A 6,319-nucleotide genomic window follows, 5' to 3' on the forward strand; every position below is an offset into this window, starting at 1 on the left:
TCCGGAGCTGTAGGTCTGAGCTCCAAAAGACAGGTGGGCTTAGAAGGCGAAAGGAGCCTCCGTGTCCTTTTCCCAGGCGAAAGAAACAGGGGCAGGGATTCATCTTGCTCGTGCTGATCTGAAGGCGTCGGGAACCTACCTGCGTGACCTGTGCTGTGCCCTCTTAGGACTCAGGGGACCAAGAGGATGCTTGAGGCCAGGAGGAAAAAAGACTTAGCGCCTCCCTCCCCCGATCTCATCCTGGCCCGGAGCCATTTGGGTCTCCATCCCTAATTTCCCCCGCTATATCCTCACGCTTCCACAAGCTTCCACAGAACCCCTCCACCCCTTCCTCCGGCATGTGCGCCAGAATTGTATCTGGCTCCTGCTCCGTAAGACAAATACCGCGGGCGGTGAGAGAAAATGAACAGTGCTATCCAAACTCCCCAGTCAATATTTTTTCCGCTTTTTCCATGCAAGCTGTTAAAAACATGCTGCTCTCTTGTTTTTGTGTTTCTTTTCAGTTTGGTACTGGAATGCTGCCTTCTGTTGTATTTTCTTTCTCTTATTTTTTAGGTCTTTAGCATGCTAGAAGTACAACAATCAAGCAAAACTAGGACAAGCTTTAATCCTTCCAAATTGGGTGAAGCGGCTACTTTGCTTGTACAAGAAAGGCTAACCTGACCTCTCTAGAACTCCAAGAGTCCTCAAAGGCAGCGGTGGGAGGAGGTCCGACGGTATGAGAATTCTTGCAAAGTTTAGTAGGAAGTTTCCATTTACCCTTGGGCAGGCAGCACGGAATAACTAGAATGTCCTCTTTTTTGTTTGTTTTGGACTATAAGCTGCTTAGAGTGATCACTACCTGTGGTGATCACAAGCTCTGCAATGGTAATTTTATATGTCTGATGAATAAAAAAGGAAAATTATCAATAAATGTAATTTCAGTTCAGTTCAGTCACTCAGTCGTGTCCGACTCCTTGCGACCCCACGAATCACAGCACACACCAGGCCTCCCTGTCCATCACCAACTCCTGGAGTTCACTCAAACTCATGTCCATCCAGTGGGTGATGCCATCCAGCCATCTCATCCTCTGTCGTCCCCTTGTCCTGCCCCCAATCCCTCCCAGCATCAGGGTCTTTTCCAATGAGTCAACTCTTCGTGGCCAAAGTATTGGAGTTTCAGCTTCAGCATCAGTCCTTCCAATGAACACTCAGGACTGATCTCCTTTAGGATGGACTGGTTGGATCTCCTTGCAGTCCAAGGGACTCTCAAGAGTCTTCTCCAACACCACAGTTCAAAAGCATCAATTCTTCAGTGCTCAGCTTTCTTCACAGTCCAACTCTCACATCCATACATGACCGCTGGAAAAACCATAGCCTTGACTAGACGGACCTTTGTTGGCAAAGTAATATCTCTGCTTTTCAGTATACTATCTAGGGTGGTCATAACTTTCCTTCCAAGGAGTAAGCGTCTTTTAATTTCACGGCTGCAATCCCCAGCTGCCGTGATTTTGGAGTCAAAAAAAAAAGTCTGACACCGTTTCCACTGTTTCTCCGTCTATTAATTTAGGTGACTTTAAAAAAATGCGGTTCTTGGAAGTAAACACAGTAGATAAGGCTTTTGATCGTAGTGTAAGTTTAGGAACCAGTGAATCTGAACAGTAATTCTTAATTTAGGCATTCTGGACTATTTGAATGACCACTTTACAACCTGGTATGGCCTTGGGATTTCAATACCTGCATTTGCATGTGTGTCTTAGTGGTGCTTTTACTATTCTGGGATCATGAGAAAAGAACAGAGGTGGATTTAAAATGACAGTGTGTTTTCATGCACAAAATGAAAGCCAAACCACATCATAGACTGCATTGTCACAGTAGTTCTAACAGAAAAGTGGTGAGAAAATTGAGATAATATAGGTCACTTGGTGGTATAGGTATGTTGAACTCAAAAGAAGCTGAGTTTTCACAGGAATACCATAATCACAATACAAGGGATAATTTAGTCTCAGCAAAATACATCATCTGCCATGTTAAATTGCTATAATATTAGTTTGAATGGTATTAGTTTTATGATATCATTTGTATTTAACTTGCAAACTTATATTTTTTAGTTATATAAGAACTATAAATAAAAGATCATTATATTCTTACTTTATATTTGTACATTTAAGTAACACTGTAATAAAAATAAGTAAACTGAGAGTTTTCAAGATTTTCCAAGTACTATACAAGTTGGAAAAAAAGAAAAGAGGTTTTTTGATTTAGTCCTCTAACCAAAAGACCAGAGAGGGGTTCCTGTTGACATGAGGAAGAGAAATCTATTCTCGTAAAAGTCTTCATCAGACTTCCCTGGCAATCCAGTGGTTAAGACTCTGGTCAGGGAACTGAGATCCTGTATGATGAAGCAGGCCAAAAAAAAAAAAAAGTCAGAAATGATAAAGGAAGCAAGCACAGAAAGAAGCACATTAAGTCAGTTCCACATCATCTCTCAGGGCAGATATTAACTCAAGCTTAGACAAGCTTCAATACGCTGAATATAAAACCTAGTACACTGATGGATGCTAAGCTATTTTGTTTAAAACTCAAATACACTTTGCTTACCCAAGCACAATGAATTGGACACCTATGAAATAACTATGATTAAATATGAAATCACAAGCTGAGAAAATAGGCCCCAGAAGATTGCCTGGTTTGAGAGTCATCAATTCTGGACTTCAATTCCCACCTCTGTGGCTGACTCATCACGACTTACCCCTCCCTATGCCTCGGTTCCGCCTCCACCCCCTCACCCTCAATAAAATGGAGCTAACCATCTCTGACTCCCTTTCCAGTTACTGTGATTATGTGAGAATGAAACAGACAGTAAACATGGAGATGCTAGTAAATCCTTCAATAAAGAAAGTAATTAAAACAAATAGACTGCAGCAGAAAGAGCCTATTTCAAAAATTGGGTTGAAGGGAAACTGGAACTAAATCTAAGTCTTTTGGGGAGTGTGGTCCACTGACTACCTGAATTACCTAAAATGCTTGTTAAAAATGCAGATACCTGGCCTACATCCAGGATCTACTGAATAAGAACCCTTGAGAATGGGACACATTTTTACCATGCCCCCTGGTGATTTTAATGTACACTGATATTCAAAAGTCATTGATTTGATAAGTTTATCCGGAAAAATCATTTCCAGGTCAACAAGGAAACATCTGCTCAGGAAGAGTCTGCTCAGGTAGCCTCTGGAAGCTACCTCTGTCCAGAAAAAGCAAATGACAACTCCAGTTGCTCATCGCGAAACAGTTCTGTCCCTCCTGGTTGTGGGTTTTGCCAGTTAAACAGATCCCTCCTTTGCGGGATTCCTGGAAGCTAGCAAAGCACCACAAATACAGTCCTGTGGCACTGAGCTGTTTCCACGCTCCCCTCTCCCCTCTGTTGCTCTCTCTGGTCTCCTTTCCCTGTCCCACACCCACGACAAGGAACTAGTGGCCCGGGAGCATCAGGGGCAACCACTGAGATGAGACAGGATTGGAGGCAACCCCTGGGAAGCAGTGTGATATGCTCAGCACAAAAGCACGGAATTCGGACACCCACGTACAGTTCACTTATCCAGTCAATCAAAGGAAGACAAGGTTAGACTTGCCAGTTCTTGGTCAGATGAAGCATGGAGAATACTGAGAAGCACAAGCTGATGGGATCCACAGCTCTGAGTGTCACAATAGAAAAGGGATAGTCCTAAGGAAGTCTGAATGACGTCGCCGTGTTCTCCTGCCTCTTGCCTCACGTTTATTAGGGTTGCCTCTTCTGCAGAGCTCTACAAGTAAGCACTCCTTCAAGCGCTGATCTGTTCCAGAGTCACCCCACTGGGAGCAAAGGCTGAGTGCAGAGAAAGAACTGTGCATAGGAGGTTCTCTCAGGGCAGACCCAGAAGCACCATTCTCTGGAGAAGGCCATCGAGAAAGAGGTGGGTGGCTCAGTTCAGGCACGGAAAACCAGAGGCATATACAGATACTTTCCAACCCTCTTCATTTAGCGAGATGAACCTGGGAAACCGATTCCCAGGTCTGTACTTAATTCATGGCAGAGTAGTAATTATCACCACAGCATTAATGACATTTCAAATTTATATTTATATAAAGAATGTCTTCATTCTGTGAGACTCAAATATTTGCCCCTCAACTCTACCTTGATATTTTCTTCTTCTTTCTCTTTTTCCATTTTGTGGCAAAATTTTAATCCCAACGTTATGGATGGGAATACTTGGCAAAGAAAAAGAGACTTTACCTGGACTCACACAGTGACTCAAAGAAGCTGAAGAACTCATAACCAGGGATGCTCACTATCATACCTTGCTTTATCCCCCAGCCCCCACCATGCCACAGCTTACCACTGTATGTAAAAAAGGTATTGGAGGACTTCTCTGGTGGTCCAGCAGTTAAGACTCCATTCTACCAGTGCAGCAGGCATGAGTTCGATCCCTGGTGGAGATCCCATGCGCCATGCAGTGTGACCAAAAAAATAAACAATAAAAAGGTATTGGATTTCCAGAGCAAATCTTTCTTTGAATTCTTGGGAAGAATATAATTCTTGGGAAGAGATGGTTCTGACTCAGGCTAGTCTATACAGTGGTTAAGAGAGTACACAGTGAAGTCAGGAAGACCTTGATTGACATCCTCGCTCTATCAATTATTAATTGTGTTCAGTTCAGTTCAGTTGCACAGTCATGTCCGACTCTTTGCAACCCCATGGACTGCAGCACACCAGGCCTCCCTGTCCATCACCAACTCCCGGAGTTTACTCAAACTCATGTCCATTGAGTCAGTGATGCCATCCAACCATCTCATCCTCTGTCATCCCCTTCTCTTCCTGCCTTCAATATTTCCCAGCATCAGAGTCTTTTTTCAATAAGTCAGTTCTTCACATCGGGTGGCCAAAGTATTGGAGTTTAGGCTTCAGCATCAGTCCTTTCAATAAACACCCAGGACTGATCTCCTTTAGGATGGACTGGTTGTATCTCTTTGCAGTCCAAGGGACTCTCAGGAGTCTTCTCCAACACCATAGTTCAAAAGGAACAATTCTTTGGCACTCAGCTTTCTTTATAGTCCAACTCTCACATCCATACATGACTACTGGAAAAACCATAGCGTTGACTAGACGGACCTTTGTTGGCAAAGTAATGTCTCTGCTTTTGAATATGCTATCTAGGTTGGTCATAACTTTTCTTCCAAGGAGTAAGTGTCTTTTAATTTCATGGCTACAGTCATGATTTGCAGTGATTCTGGAGCCAACTAATTGTGTGACTTTGGGCAAATTACATACCCTCTCTGAACCTTGGTTTCTTCATCTGTAGAGTATGGTTGTAAACCTTATTTCTCGTGGTTGTTAAGATTAAATAATTAAGATGTAGTGCCTAGATTAGTATCTGACAAGATTAAGCCCTCAGAAATTTGCCATTAATAGTTATTATCTACTGAGGAAGCAGAAGCAGGAAAGAAAACATTCCAATCAGCTGAGCTTTGGCAACAAAGAGGACCCATGTGAAAAGCTGATGAAATCTACATGGTTTAGAGTCAGATGATCTGATTCAAGGCCTTCCAGGAGGCTTTCTCATTGGTAAGGTAGAGACAATGCTTACCTTACTTCTCTTTCAGGATTGTTTCAAGGAGTAAGATCCAGACTGTAAAGGACTTGCGAAATGGCAGGCATAACACAAATGTTGGCAGTTTTGTTTTTGACTTCCAGGGGCTCACTGAGTCCTTGAATCCAGTGCCCACACCAAACACATAATGAGAACATCTGGAGTAAGCCTCTGTTAGTAAGCCTCTGTAAGTAAGTTCAAGGTCTGTTGTCCCCCCAGTTCCTGAATAACAACAGTCAGAATGAGTACCTCCCTGACCACAAGGGTATATTTAAGATGCAACAAACCCGGTGATTGAGCAGGCATGGTGACCTTTCGCAAAAGTCTTAGGCCCCTGAGTCCTATCATTGCCCTAATATTCTAGGACAGACCGATGGGTATCTTGCCAGATGCTATACACAGTCCAACAAATACCCTTTGTTACAGTGTTAAGTGAAAAAGCAAAGAATACGGTGTTACTGAAACTGTAGTACACAGGGTACTTTGAACTGAAAATGTTTGGAAATAATAAATTGTTCCTAAATAGTTAATATTAAAATACCTTAAGATTTTTTTTAAAAAAGCAATGTGTGTGCAGTAGTATAACACATTATAATACTACACAGTGTGTGTAGTAGCTATTTGTGTAAAATAGAATTAACACACATGTGCTTGTATGAGCATTTAAAAAAAATTTTTTTTTTTTTTTAAATCTCTAGGAGCACACACATGAC

This window comes from Bison bison, unplaced genomic scaffold (assembly GCF_000754665.1).
Source record: "Bison bison bison isolate TAMUID 2011002044 unplaced genomic scaffold, Bison_UMD1.0 scf7180017864485, whole genome shotgun sequence".
Lineage (NCBI taxonomy): Eukaryota > Metazoa > Chordata > Mammalia > Artiodactyla > Bovidae > Bison > Bison bison.